Below are 15078 nucleotides of genomic sequence, written 5' to 3'. Positions count from 1 at the left end.
ACATAATAGGAACAGGAGAAGGAGCCACTTGAAGGAAACTCAAGTCTGGTGTGCTTAGGTGAGTGCTGATTTTTTTTTCCCCTTCTAAAGTATTAATTCTTTATGAGGTATTTGTGGGCATATTAACATCCCTTTGCACTACGTGAGCAGCACAAGAAATTGGAACTATAGACAAAGTCTGGTTCATTGCCATAAACAGGGAAGCAGATGTACAACTCCTCACAGCAGTGTGCCTTACTGCCATGTCAGCTCGTAGCAGCTGCAAAGATGGAAGTTTTCCATACTTCACCGTATTCCTCTCTGAGGTGTGACTACTTAAATGTTGGGTTTTCTTCCATAATACACACAGAAATATTTTAGTAGAAGTAAATATTCTGAATAAGACCATCAAAAGTTTACAATAGTCAACATTTCAAATGCAGTAAGACATTCATTCAGTGTTAGCACTGATTTGTCCTTCACATTTTATGTTTTTAGTGAATATTTTGTGAAATTAAACAGATTTATGCAGGGACATATGTAGTCTCATTCTCTTTACTGACATATAGGAGGTGAAATCTGAAATGAGGGAAACTTGTTCATATAATATTATGGGGAAGGATGGAAGAATGAAATGGTTTTAAAAGCTTATTGTCAGTTGCTAAATTGCAAGAGAATGAAACTTCTTAACACAGATCAAGTAAAAAGCCAGTTGTACACAAAATTCTCTAAGCAGCATGTTACATCTAGCTAATCTGTTACAGATTTCTGCATGACCTGGCTCACTCTGCTTGGCAATGTAAAGGATTTGACTTAGAAGTCTGACAAATCTTCCTGCACGGAAAGTAAATTCTTCAGGGCTTCACCTGCTCTACAAGACCTGGCCCAAATATGAAGGAATAATAGACGGGCTGTCGAAGGCCTTCTTAAAGGGTGTTTCTTACAGTGTTTTCTGATTGCTGTCAGCTAATTTTAGGGTCTTGCTGGGCTTTTCTCCCCCTCATCAACAAAATTTCAGAATACCCTGCAAAGAATGCCCCTGCTGACCTCAAGGTTTGTCTGAAGCAATGTAACTCCCAGCCTGATGTTTAAGACAAAAGAATGAGGTTTAAATGTTACAAGAAAATGGGGTTTTATATATATTTGGATTTTAAAGATTAAGCTGGATGTTAATATATTTTAACAACACATTGTCTCTGCTGACCCCAGCAGACTGAATGGCAGCTATTTAATCTCGCTATAGAGATGGAATATGTTCTTCTACACCTATAGGAAATTTTTCTCTACTGAAAGGATTGTCAAGCATTGGAACAGGTTGCCCAGGGAAGTGGTTGAGTCACCATACCGTGAAGTATTTAGAAGCTATCTAGATGTGGCACTTAGAAACATGGTTTAGTGGTGGACTTGGCAATGCTACATTTACAGTTGGACACAATTTCCAACCTAAATGATTCTGTTCAACAGACACTGAGCAGTAGCATCCACAAATAGCATGAGCTAATCTTGTCTTTAGCCAGCCTCGTCCCCTGTAAGTTTATCTCAGACTTCCTTGATCCTGTATAACCACAAAAGGTTTCATGTGATCTCCAACAGTTTCACATCTGATTGCCCTCCAGCTGTTTACAGTTAGAAGGGACAGTCATAAAATCACCTTTCAAAACCTGAAGGGAGGGTAGCTAGAATAATTTTGTTTGTTTGCTTTTCCCTCATGCTTTAGTGTGAGAAATGGGTTGAAAGGGACAGCGGGGAGCCTGCATAAACACGCTCATGAGGAAGCAATCAGGACTCTTCTTCTAAGTTGTACAAAAGTAGTACTCAGCCTTATTGAGCTGTCTTTCACCAGTCCAACTCTAGTTCCAGGAAGGAAAAGCCCTTCTGATCAAATTGAGACATCCAGGGTGGAGCTGCCCTGCTGCAAGCAGGTAAGTTTTCTAATCAAAGCAGTCCTGTAGTCTCTTCAGAGTGAGCCATCACACCACAGATAACCCCTTATGACTAGAACATCTTAATTGAGCTGTGACAAGCCTTTATTTTGACAAGGTTATTAAGGTAAGCAGAATGGAGATTTTTTTTCTCTTGTAGTCAGATTAGAGGAAGCCTTTTTAAAAAGCCTCGCTGTCTTCTTTGCTTGCCCTGGTCCTGGGAGAAACATGTGTTTCCTTCGGGACATGTTGGGAGGGAATGGTTATTTTGCTTTGGTTTTAATATGGAAAAATCTAAGGTTGGAAAACCGTCTGCCCAGTTCCAGAAATCTTGGCTGATGCATTGTTCAGAAAATACGCTCTTGTGTTGGATCCTCTGACAAACACTGTAAACATGTTCTTTTACTTGGATGACAAAGATGTTTGTATCTCTGAGTAGCAGGACTACAGATTAAATCCTGGAAAACATTGCCAACAGTTACAAACAGAATCTTATTTTGCATAAGATACCCAAAAGCAAGGATTTATTTGCTCTTTGGCTTCCAGTTTTCTGCTTAAATCTGAGCTTTATTGCGAACTTTGTCTCTTAGCTGTGCTGATCTGCTCTGTTGTTGGTTTTGTTGAGGTTTTTTTTTTTCTGTTATGTTTCTAGTTTCTGCTTGGGCATATTCAACCTCTAACATAAATCACTGTATTTTGAAAGTTGGATAATGTGTTTAATGCAGCCAACATTAAAAATACACATCTGTTTTGATGTTAGGTGCATCATGCCAGTAAATAGCATCATTTATCTTAATATTTTTCACTCTGTATATAAATGAGTAATGAGTTTACAGCCACAGAGGCATTTGTAAGCGGCATGGTTTGGGGTGGGTTTTTTCTCCTTTTTCTCTATGTTTTTGCAACACATTGTTAGTTTGTAGAGAAATGTTGGGCTGGGCTAAATTATTTTTTAGTTTGTTTGGGTTTTTTTTAATTTCACGGTGGTCTATTAATTCACCTCTCCCTTCTTCCTAATATTACGTTTCCACTGTAACTACACTCAGGCTGCATTTTATGCTTTGCATCTAACCTAGGGATTGCTGTGGTTTGTGGCAATGCATTTTTAGGCAGCATTCATCACCAGTTGAACTTAAGTCTGTCCCTGGCCTGTCTGAGCATAGTGCTGCTATATACGTGTGTCTCTGCTGAGGGGGGGTGGGGGATAGGGATAGCTGTCTTGCTTTCCATTTCTTTGCTGATGCCAGTTCAATGTGGGAAGGGGACGCAACAATCTAGTTATTGGGTTAAGTACCAAAGCTGCAGGTTTTATTGAAATACAATAATTCAGGCTTCAGTGGTGCCTGGCAGATAATAGACCCCATGGTAGTAAGTGTTCATAAAGCTTGAGGCCACCACATGCCCTGGACTGCAAAGCAATGTGACCCTCGACAGCCCTTCCCTTTGCTGCCCTTCTGTCTCCCAAACCACAATACTCTTGTCAAGCCATTTAACAAGAATCATGTTTCCTTGTGGCAAGTCATACCTGTGCACTATTTTACACTCTTCCTTCTCCCTTTATAGGGATATAGAGCTAGGAGAAAACTCCTGGCTTCTGAAGCAGTGCCTGTACTGTTGCAGGCACTTATTTTGTATTGTTCTGTTTAAAAATATAATAAAACCCCAATCTGAGGTAAAAAAAAACGGGACGCTTGCCCTGTTACTGGAAGACAGTTTAGAACTCCTGGATCTCTGAGTCTCAGAAACTTAGTTCCAGTTTCCAGACTGAATTTATTTTTGGCCTGACACGCATTTCTTAATGCATGAGCACAGTCCTCCAGCACAAGTAACTCTTTTGTCTCCCTGGTGTATATTAACAATGATACGTTAGAAATCATCAGTCATTTACACCCTCACTCTCTTTCTACTAGACATACCAAGGCCTTTCATTCCCACAAACATGTCCCTGCTGTATAAAACTGAGTAACGAGGATTGTGAAGTCATGCAGCATCTGGCCTAACATTACCATATCCTCCTAATTTCCTGTCTGGCTCCCTGCAATACTGAGGAAGGAGCTACATCAGTTCTTAATTTACTTTTAGCAGATAAGTTCCCTGATAGTAGGAATCTTAATTCTACTTTCAAAGACAACTGTGAATGCCTCTCCCAGCAGAGGTAGTCCTTTCAGATCGCAAATCAGATGCTAAAGGCACCATTTGATGTTGGTACCAACAGAACCATTACGGTTTGCTTCCTAATTTTTATTTTTATACACTGTCAGCTTTGCATCTGTAATCATCACTAAATTAAGAAAGTTCAATTAACAGCACCAGACTATGTGGGAAGGGAAAATAGGAATAGGATATGTTCCATGTCTCTCTTCAGTTGGCTTCTACTTCCTTGCGATTAATAGCTCAGGATGTGGTGATTCCCCTGGAAAATGTTCCATATTTTATATTGGTTTTATACATATTTAGATATGTGTGTGTTTTCCTTTATATCTATATGTATCTATATATATATATATAAGGGTGTGTATGTATAAGGAAAATCAGAAATTATCTTTTCTGCATAGGTCCATTACTGCATGTAGTTCTCTTAATAAATGAATGAAACAAATATAATTTTGTGCCAGAAAGGCACTATGCACACACTGGTAAGAGAGACCCTCCTTTACACCAAACAGCACTAGACAACCTTGGTTCTGTCCTTGCTTTCTCTGCATATTTTGGGAAAATGCCCCAGAGAATCCAGAGATGCTACTGTTGGGCCAACAGCCAGTGTATGAAGCAGGTTTGTCATTACAGCCATACATTTTATTTCTTTAATGGCTCAGCATCCACATTTCAGGATCAACCAGCACTGATCTCCAGAGTATCCTTAAAATAGGGAAATGCTAAGCTTATTTTTCTTGTTAAACCTTTAAGGACCATTGCAATTCCAAGGGTTGGTGTTTCCAGTCACACAAGTACTTGCATCTCAGACCAGCTGAATTTAGGGGAGTGCAAACCAGCCTAACGCAATGGATGTAAATGTTCACAGGTGAAATGAGTTCAGATGATCTTGGTCCCCCACCACACATGAATGCATGCAATAAAACAACAGTGCACTGGCCCAATTTCTCACTTCTAGCTGCAGGAGGCCAGATGGGTGGAAGGAGAAGAAAGAACTGTGTAGGTCTGGGTCACCTGTAGCAGCAGGTGATGGCCCAAGGTCAGGTGTGATCCTCAGTAATGGGTCAGAGGATGTTCTGACAATCTCATTGTGCAGCTGTTCTCCCTCTTTCTAAGGTATTCTTAATGTTGCATGCATTTTATCTAACAGAACCTCTTCATGATGTCAGTGAACTTGAGCTTAGATCTTGCAATGTAACAGCAAACTGATGATGCTCTGCCTGGAGCCATGAGGAAGTCCACAAGTCTCAGTGTGAACACAGCAGTCTGGCCATGTGGTATCAATTTCAGGGCCAGAGCCTTGAAAGAAATTGTTTGACATCTTTATAATGCAATTTCAAACCTGACAGTAAAGCAAAGTAAATGAATCCATGAACTAAGCACACATAAATGTTCAGAAGTTGCTCTTATGTCTTTCCCTAGCCCTGCGACCATCAAAAAGCATTTCTGCATCCTTGCATCAAAATAGGAAGGCCAAAAGTGTGTGATATTTTTAGTGGTGACACAGCACACCCTGCAACAGCGCTTCTTCAAGAAATGTGGTGTTGTGCAGCCTGCCACTGTACATATGCACACTAATATAGATTTTGCTGGCTCTTTTATTCTTTGTTAATGGATAGTGACTTCTTTCTGTATTGTATTAAAATGTCTCTCAACTAAATTCCTTGAGCTATGAAGCAGTTGGTTTGGTTTTGTTTTTATTTTTTTTCACCTATATCCTGATGGACAGCAAAATCCAGGGTGTGACAAATGGCACCTTCCAGGAAGGAATATATCCTTAAGAATAAATCCATATCCCCAAACTCTAATTTTATAGGACAGCCTTTCATTCTAGATCCATATCTACTGCAGTTTCATAAAGACCAGATCTTATTTCTCAGTGCTTGTGAATTAGAAGCATTACAAAAGTTCAGTTACAAAACTAAGTTTCTGTTTATTTGAGAAACCTGGCTGAAGTTCCATGTTATGCCTCTGTACTGGTGTTTAGTCTCAGAATGCAAAATGTAGCTAGGAAATACAGCCACAATTTAGGTTAGGTGCCAAAAGGCAAAGAAATAACTCATCCAGACGTATACTTTGTATGCAGTCCAAGAAGTCCGAGTCGTCTCAGTGAAGTAAGATGTACTCTTTTAGGGTAGAGAAGATATATAAGGAAGGCTAGATTAAGGCATTTATAGTCTTAGAGTATAACCCTGTCTGTGTTATCAGTAGATTTTATGAAATATTGAGCCTTAAGCAACAATTTAAGCAGTTGCTGTTGAAGTGTTGGAGAGAGAAACTGATACTATTTCTTTAAATACTTTAAATGTTTGACAGAGATTGAAGTACACCTTTCCTTAGCTTGTTATAAATGGCCACAAGTTTTGCATAGAAGCAGATAGATATGGTTATAAACATGCATCTACACTCCATGTTTCTAAAAGCTCTCATTACACATTTATATCAACAGCTATGATATCTGGACATTTTTTTCTTTGCTGCAGCTATAAATCATTCTTTTCATAACGCTGAGAATGCTTCATTCCCAGCTGCCTATGGAGGTCCTAAGTTTCCTAATCATAGATGAGTTTGTGCTTCCTCATCTCTCTAATCTGGGTGATATCTACAGTGTGGCTTAGTGGTTCATCATTATTTCATCAGAGCATTTTAGAGCAACCCATGGTATTGAAATGAAATGACATAGGTGACAGGAAAAAATGTCCTGGGTCTTGCATAGAACACATTCAAATCATATTCTAGTTTGGTGAGTTTGGGGTGTTTTTTCTCTGTAGATTACTCTGCACCTTTTTGAGATGCAAATTTCTTTACCTTTAATTAGCAACAAGTTTTTCAGAAGAGAAACTTGGAGGGCAGGAAATGTGGGTGTTGCACAAGCCACACATGGTCTGCCTCGAAAAACCTGTCAGCACTTTGCAAACCCAAACACAACATAAAGGATGTCTGAGAGGTGGGTCAGAAGTTAACAGGATTTTGCCCTACTATGGAAACTTAAGCTGCAGATCGGAAAGTGTTTATGTGATATCACAGTTTGAGTGACAACTGTCAATAGGTGTTGGATGGAGGTGAGGTCACTATAGATTTTTTTGAAAGGCTGTCTGCTGGTATTGCCTGTCATGAGATATCTGTCATTTCCAAATCACTCTGTGCATTCAGCAAACATAAGGCATCAGCATGCTGGCAGAAACACTGAGGCAGCAACTGTTATGAATTTAAGTTTTAGAGATGGTGGTATTCTAAGCATAGGGGGCGTAAATTTTCACACTTATAAAATATTTGGGAAGCCCAATATATTTGGCAAAGCATTAATTAAGGTATTTTACTGAAATTTGTGTGTGTTTTCTAAATTTATGGTGTGCAAATCAGTCCTAAGACTTTTAATTAAGTACCCCAATGTCTTTTATGTTTCTTTTAATGGACAGAAAATGACTTTTGCTCAAGCTGACTTTCATTGTACAGTGTTATGCATTTTTCATCTGATGTGGGGGAAAAAATCAATTATTTTAAGAGTTCTGTTCTTCTGGCAGTTCATTTAAGTGAATTCTTACTGTGTTAAATGATCATCAGTATTTTCTTTCTACATAGCAACTCTTGTAAAAGTATTGTAATGCACACAAAGAAGTGTAATTTGCCATCACGTACAGAACATTAGTCTTATGCCTTTTATAGGCTCATGAACCTCTCTGTTTCAGCCACAGTGCTTTAATTTCAGTTTGGGTAAAATTTTGGGGGAAATGAAAATGAAAGATTAAGTAATAGGGAAGTGCTCACCAATTTTAAGATATCTTTTATTTATTGTAGCTAAAAGGCTGTAATTTCAATGAACCCATTTGTCTCGCTGTAATTCTAACAAGTCCAGTGGAATAAATGATGGATTGCCTCCATGTGATCTCAGAATCAGGTCTGCAGTAGTTACAATGTGCTTTGCACTGTGCAGAATTGTTTGTGTTGAAAGTCACACTCACAGATGTGTAATAAGACTCCATGGAAAAGTTGAACGTGACTTTGTTGATACTGAATTATGTTTTTGACAGGCATATGAAAAAAAGGATTAATTCGACCTTTTGCTTAAGATTCTGAATTTTATCTTCCAAAGCTGTAGAAAGAAGTAACTCCTTCACCCTTATCTCAAAACTCCAGGTTTCCTTTAGTCCAGGGGCTGTTTCTGATGGTTGCTTTCACCAAATCCTATGGTTTGGGATATTTGCGCTGGGGAGAGTATCTACAATTATGAGGAAAAAAGTTCCTAGAACAATTGCATTCTCTTTCATCTGTCTCCACAGCTACAAGATGAGAAAGGCAGTTGCTGAAGTGACAAGCTCAGCAGACTGCAGTCAGTTTTAAGCATATTTGTGTGTAAAGTAAACTTCCAGCATGGAAAAGAGTGGTAACACATCTCAAGTATAAATTCACTAGTTTTCCACCCTACTGAGAATCCTTGTATTATTATTAAACTTTGTATTTGTAGTAATTAAAGTATTAAAAGGCATTTTATTTCAAGTTAGCCTATTTAAAGCTGTTTAAAGCAGCCTCTCAGGCATCAAAATTGGTTGAACACATAAATTTTTAATATAATGTACTTCCAGGATAATATTTGCAAACTTTTGAGTCAAACTTCCTTACATTATTTTTCTATGAATGGTCACAAACTATTGGAAGTCATGTGCACAGGAAGTGGTCTCCTTAGAACAGAAGTACAATTTCATAGGTTGAAATTTGCTGGGGAGGGAGTTGTTGGTGTTTAGGGTTTTGGGGGCCTTGTTTGTTGTTTGGGGTTATTTTCAAGATGTAGAACTGATTTAAGTATGCTGCAGGTCCTTTCAGTTTAATTTTACAATGTTTACATTGGAGCAGCTCAGGAAGGGACAGATGTCCAAGGGTGCAGGTTCAAGAGGTCTGATGATTCATAGAGAGATGGGGTCAAATGTTCCTCTCCCACTGATTCATACCTCCTCTGTCGTGGCAACTGACTGGGTGGCATGCCCAGAGTTGAGGGCCTGGTACCTCAGTTTAAATCATTATTGATTTCAGTTTACACAAGCATCCCTGTCTGTGAACTGCTGCTGCTGAGGGCTCTGATTCACAGTCTCTGTCAGACTTGAAATGGGTGGCTAAAGAGATTTCTGAGCACAACAGCCTCTGCAGCAACTGCATCTAACTCCATGTAAATTGGGAATCAGATCTTGGAATACTTTGATACCCATTAGTGAATAATTATTCTGTTTCGTTCTGCTGCGTATTTGTATGCTTGAGTGGGAACAGCATAAAACAGAAATAATACAAGTTGAAAAAACACTCAAAGACTCTGGGAGTGCAGAAAACCTTTATCTTACGGGGAAAAGGGAGTTAAAAACCCATTAAAATGGGTGACCATATCAAGAAATGGCAATCATGTATTTTAAAATTTCTATAAGTGTTAGAAATTGTTGTAATGGGAGAAATTTACAGGAGAAAATACATTTTTAAGGAAGATCAGAAACTTTCCTCTGGTACAAGTTCTTATGGTGAAGAACATTTGTCTTTCGGTGGAAAAAGATACAAACAATCTTTGAAAAAGTAGATGTTCAAATGTCAGGAATATTATTTAAAAATGTGTTGGGGGGGATTGTATGTGCAAAGTCTCCTATTGAGATGAGTTAGTCAAGGGTCCATCAAACTATTAGCTGTGATGATCTAACCTGTCTATAAACCCATATACAGGTGAAATAACTAAATGGCAGCAGCTTGTCAAGATTCTGATTCATCTGTAGATTAGATAGACCATGGACCCTCACATTTTATGCAAAGCTTGTGAATATCTTCTAGTCTGAACTGGGGCTTCAAAGGGGAGTTTATTTGATTTGTTATTCCTCCATAAAAACACCCCACATTGCTAGCTGCTCGGAATTCATGTGTCTTCTATACCACAGGCATGCAAACAAAGCAAAGCCCATCTTGCAATTTTCCCCTACTCCTCACAAATAGGAAAAGTGCCATATTTCAGTGCTAATGGTTCTTAAGATGGCTCTTTTTAACTCTGGTTCTTGGCCTCTTTAGGCAGCTATTGAAGATGTTTCTCTATTCTTTAACTACATAGAATGAATTTGCAACCTGACCGACCACTCTTAATCGTGTCCCTGTGATGGCTGGGGCATGTGAGCAGACAGGAAGTCAGTTACATCTCAGACTTCTGTTTCCTCCCTTGCTTCTCCTTCACTCTAGGGTTAGAATATTTCTCATTGCCCAAGTATTGCTCTGTTTGAAATCCTGCGGCAGAGGATTGACTCTATAAATTATCTGGGGGGTTTTCAGGTCTACAAGAAGTGAGAGGCAGTGGTTAAATAAGACTTAAGCTGCCTAATGGCAAATAGAGCTGGGATAGACAGGTTGTGACATCTCCATCGTTAAATGCTGTTAACAATAGTTTAGACATATATCTGTCAGCAATGTCATCTGATTTGGAATGAAGAGATGGATGAGGTGGTCTTTAGGAAGATCCTGACTTGTCCTGCCCCACGAATGGGGTCAAGAAGAGCGTGAAACAGGGATATGGCAGAACCAGGCACAGGGTAGGCTGCATGAAGATGAGTATTGCTGATAATTCAACTGTGCAATGTGCCTGTACAAAATATTAGTTGAGCACTGTGTATTTTTACGGCCATATTTCTGTCCTAGTATCTCTAAGTCAGTCATCATTAGGGATAGGGTAAGAAGATGCAATTTCTTTCAGTCTTGTAATGCAAGTATTGTATGTGAAAACGCAACCTGCTCTTGCCACATTTGGAATCTGTTACTGCAGTTCATTTGGAGGTATCCCTGACCCCCTGGAACGGGCTAGTGACTTTCTGCTTTTTTAATGGTATCTTGACCTGCTTCAGACTTACATTTTATTTATGGATTTATTTCAAAGTGCTGGTTTTGATATACAAAACCCTTTTTGGATTGGATCCCATATGTCTCTGAAATTACCTGTCTTCTGTGTTTTGCTTCAAGAGTTCAAATTACCTAGAAATTTTTGAGTTAAGGTGCCTTAAGCCCTACACCATAGGACAAGGCCTTGATGGTAGGTTATATTTGGCTGTGTAGTACTTTTCCTCGGTGTATGTTGCCCTTCTGGGTACGAGGAGCGGGGGTTCTGCAAAGCACAAAGCAAGAATAGAAGAGCTATGTTTTCTGTTAGTCTGATTGACCTGAAGCCTGCCTTCATGTTAGAGTAATCTAGACAGCTGCTTTGGTTAGGTTTTTACATTTTATTGTAAACACATTCAAAAAGCATTCCATGTGACTCATTGAGTAAATAGGAGTAAAAGGACTAACCAAGGAAATAGAATAGCCATGCAGTAGGCAGCAGTACATTGGCTCATAGTGTTTGTAAGAGTTTTGAAATCTGTCTTTGCCTCTTTAACTGGACATTTAAATATAATCCCTTTTTTGTGGACAATCTGAATAAGGTATTGACAGCAGTATGTGTTAGGCCATGCAGAAGCCAACCAGCATTATATGTGATGGTTGTTCACAGATTTGTTTCAGTTGCCTGAGTTACTAAACGGAGCCGATTTACCGTTGGCTAAAAGCTGAAAGTCTCATCCACCCTGCAGAAGGTGACTCCTCCATCCTGGAACTGGAGGTCTCTGAAAAGAACCAATGTCAAGTACAACCCACACAGTATGCATAAAGCAATGCTTCTGCAAGAGTTGATTTATAATTTACCTATTCTAGCCCTAGGCAATGAGGAGGAAAGGCTCTTCACAGCAATGGGTTTTCATTATGGAAATAGCACAAAATTCTTGCTGATCAGTAACATTCTTTGGGTGTGTTTACTCAGAGTGGCACACTTTCCTGACACTGCCTTTCAGCTTCTTACTGCAGCCACACTGCTTCCCAGGGACTGTTCCAAAGTGGGCTAGCATTGCTTTAACTGGCTGTTTAGGGCAGTTCTATGTATCGGTCTGCGGAGCCTGTGAGGGCAGGGAAGAAAAACTAATGCGTATCAGAAAATGTTAACTACCAGATCTGACACTGAAAAGGATTTGCTCAAGTGTCATCTTTTTTTTAAGGGGGGGACACCAAAAACTTCAACTAAATTCATGTGTCCTAGAACTGTTATTATTTTATAACTATTTTAATCTCAGCACAGCACACTCCCTAGGCTTTTCCTTGGGCAGTTTCTCATTGACTTCTTAACAATGTGAGTTATTCCAAACAAGAACTGGGACATATTTGCTTTTGCAGCTCTTCTGCATGTTATTCTTCAGTTTTGGGATATACGTGGAATCAGAGGATCAGCTCGATTGGAAAGACCCATAAGATCATTAAGTCCAGGCATTCCCAAGCACTGCCAAGGCCACCACTAACGCGTGTCACTGAGGGCCTTGTTTACCTGGTATGTGAACACTTCCAGGGATGGTGATTCCACAGTGCCCTGAGAAGCCTGTTCCAATGCCTGAGCACCCTCTCAGTGAGGAAACTGTTCTAATCTCCAATTTAAACTTCCTTTGGTGCAGCTTGAGGCCGTTTCCTCTTGTCTCCTCCTTTGTTCCTTAGGAGCAGCAACCAGCCCCCTCCTGGCTCCACCCTCCTGTCAGGCAGTTGTAGTGAGTGATAAGGCCCCCCCTTGAGCATTCTCTTCTCCAGACTAAATGCCCCAGGTCCCTCAGCCATTCCCCATCACACTTGTGCTCCAGGCCCTGCACCAGCTCCATTGCCCTTCTCTGGCCCCGCTCCAGCCCCTCAATGTCTCTCTTGTAGTGAGGGGCCCAGAGCTGAGCATAGGATTCGAGGTGCAGCCTCACCAGTGCCCAGCACAGGGGCACAGTCACTGCCCTGGCCCTGCTGCCGCACTGGTGCTGATACAGGACAGGGTGCTGTTGGCCTTCTTGGCACCTGGGCATGCTGCTGGCACACCTGCTTAAATAAAAATAGGAATTAGAGAAAATAAATATTGAAACAGATTAAGGATTTCAGAATTTGTTCTTGAATATTCATACTGACAAGGGTGCTGCACATCTGCACACCTTGCTGATACATAGCCATTTTTTCTCTTTTTTTATTAATCTTGGCTCCTTTTGTTTGTGTATTCTCTTGAATTACGGTTTTCCTAAACTGCAGACATTATCAGACTTGCACAGTTAAACATCAGGAGAAAAATGGAATAAGTAGAATTAAAGAGATTAAAAAAAACACCCTGCCTCTGCAGCTGGCAAGGACCCCTAAACAGCAGTCCCAAGCTGTTCTGCTCTGTGTGGGAGGAATAACTTGGTAGTTAGCTCAGATTCAGCAAGACAGTTTAAGCAATGCCCCCAGACTGCTTTGATGTAATAGCTCTTCATTACCTGGAAAATAAAGCTAGCAATCTTATACACTGACTTCTGGTATGTGTCAGTCAGACAGGCCATTCACTGAAGGAGCAGGATAGAGCTGAGGAAGACTGGCAGAGACACTTGTTCTGCCCTTGCTCTTGCTGCTTCCCATGTGTCTGGAAATGGTCCAGATACATGCAAGAAACATCTGACCTCAAGATATCAATGAGCTCTTCAAAGTGACTATCTGTCCATTCATTTTGACTGTCATCATGGCCAAGGCATTGAGAAGATGACAAACCTGATCAGGACCATGCTGTGTCTGTTCTCTGAGGTGAAGCAAATGAGAAAGCTGTATAATTGTACTGACAACAGTGATAAACTTTGCTCCTCCCCTGCTAATACTAGTGTGACTGAATAATGGAATTCATACCCAATTCATTCTCTCTTTAAAGACCTGGAATTGGACTGAAAATGCTATTTAACACTTAAATGTAGCCAAGTTCTGTTTTTTTCCAAACAGATAATTCAAGGAAGATGGGGCCAATTGACTCTGAGGGTTAAAAAAAGACTGCTCTCTCTGTGTTTGAGTTGTTTTGCTGCCCAGACTAGAAAAGCCCAGGTAAACTTCGTATAGTTTTATGACACTCTTAATGGTAGGCATGATAATTCAGGCCAAGACAACACAAGCACAGGAAAAGTACGGGAGCATCTTGGTAGTGATTGATGAGAGAGCTCACAAAGTGAAAACTCAAGTTTAGGGGACCTAGGGTCATAACCTCAACTGCATAGCTTCTACTAGTTGCTCTTGGTATGGTTAGTGTTTCTGAGCTTTCCTTGGCATGCTTCATGAGAGAAGACAACTTCTTGTCCAAACATTAAGTCTGCTGCTGCTAGGAAAACAATTGAATGGGTAATACAAGTATTGCTCAAGGCCAGAACCCTTGATAGAGTAAATCAGCTCCCTGTATTTCAGTGACTAATACCATTGATTATCACCAGCTGAGAAGTAAGCCCTGAAAAGCATAAAACAATAGTGGATTAGAATGAGCAATCTATTTTCATATATGCAGACTGATTATGTCTCTACAGAGATGGGGCCAGGCAGAGCTTCAGTCAATTATCACTAGTTCCTTTTCATTGGAAAAAAGAAAAAGAAATAAATGGTTACATCCACACGTCTTTGTGCTTGTTTGTGTCAATATTGCTTTTAACTTAAAACTAAGATACCCTGGAAATCAAAATGCTATCCACTTTCATTAACAATGCACACTGCTTATATCACTAAATTCTTATTTTTGTTTAGTTGTCATCACACGCTTGATCTTTATTTTCCATAAAAAATCAGCCTTATTTACACTAATTTATGCTTCTCATACCAATTTTTTTAAGTTACACCTGCAGATTTTTATCTGCTTTCCCTCAGCATAAAAGCCTTGGAATCAGCACTTTTCCATTCTCCCATGAAAAGTGATGTGGTCTTGCAATGGCATAAGTCATACGATCCGTCTCATTGCTGCCTTAACCAGACACCAGGAGCAACAAAATAAAGCAAGTGCTGTTTTGGCAGCACTTTTCTGAAGTCCCCATGCAGATGCTCTGCGCGTTTCACAGTAGAATTAGTAACAGCAATCATTGTAGAAGACTGAAAATGTCCCTGCTCAGGACCGCTCCTGGCAGTGAGCAATGACAAATCTGTTCCCTTCACTTGACACCGTAAGATGTCCATGCGCTGCAAAGCTGCATGG

General features: G+C 40.0%; 1 long non-coding RNA gene across 2 annotated transcripts in view; it reads right to left on the bottom strand.

Moving 5' to 3' along the window:
• Positions 1–1443: 1443 nt before the first annotated feature.
• Positions 1444–15078, bottom strand: part of LOC133280421 (uncharacterized) — a 112212-nt gene continuing 98577 nt past the window's right edge. The window contains exon 5 of one of the 2 annotated variants that reach the window (XR_009747165.1): positions 1444–5354. This is a non-coding gene — a long non-coding RNA (uncharacterized LOC133280421). Of the gene's footprint in view, positions 5355–9655; positions 10346–15078 lie in introns of those variants that run through there. The other variant, XR_009747164.1, reaches the window with a different exon arrangement.

This window comes from Pezoporus flaviventris, unplaced genomic scaffold (genome assembly GCF_033815535.1).
Source record: "Pezoporus flaviventris isolate CSIRO_AGI_PZ_B2104156 unplaced genomic scaffold, CSIRO_AGI_Pfla_v1 ptg000083l, whole genome shotgun sequence".
NCBI classification, from domain to species: domain Eukaryota; kingdom Metazoa; phylum Chordata; class Aves; order Psittaciformes; family Psittacidae; genus Pezoporus; species Pezoporus flaviventris.
Note: the sequence above shows the minus strand (reverse complement) of the source record. Positions and strands in the feature narration are given on the sequence as shown.